Source organism: Neophocaena asiaeorientalis, unplaced genomic scaffold (genome assembly GCF_003031525.2).
Source record: "Neophocaena asiaeorientalis asiaeorientalis breed wild unplaced genomic scaffold, Neophocaena_asiaeorientalis_V1.1 scaffold1, whole genome shotgun sequence".
NCBI classification, from domain to species: domain Eukaryota; kingdom Metazoa; phylum Chordata; class Mammalia; order Artiodactyla; family Phocoenidae; genus Neophocaena; species Neophocaena asiaeorientalis.
In genome coordinates, this window is record NW_020171981.1 from 5,383,545 (window position 1) to 5,383,878 (window position 334).

The following is a 334-nucleotide window of genomic DNA, read 5'->3' on the forward strand; positions in this document are numbered from 1 at the left end:
AAAAAAAAAAAAAAAAAAAAAAAAAAAAATTTGTAAAGCACTTAGCATAGTTTCTGCTGCTATGTGGTGGTTTTCTTATTATCATAAACTCTCAGAGATAGGGGCTCTAAAATGAATTTCAAGGAAGTAAGAGCTGAGAACTGAACTCCTGGACCAAAATAAGAAAGCTCCTTTAGCCTAGAAAAAAGAATGGTCAGGGGGAAAATGGGTCTTTGTGCTGCAATAAGGGAAATCTTAGCCAGACTCAAGAAAATACAGAGTGATCTCTTTAAGTTCCCTTTCCGTTCAATTCTTCTGCGGGTAACCAGGCCTTTGGGCCTCGCCCCACCTAACT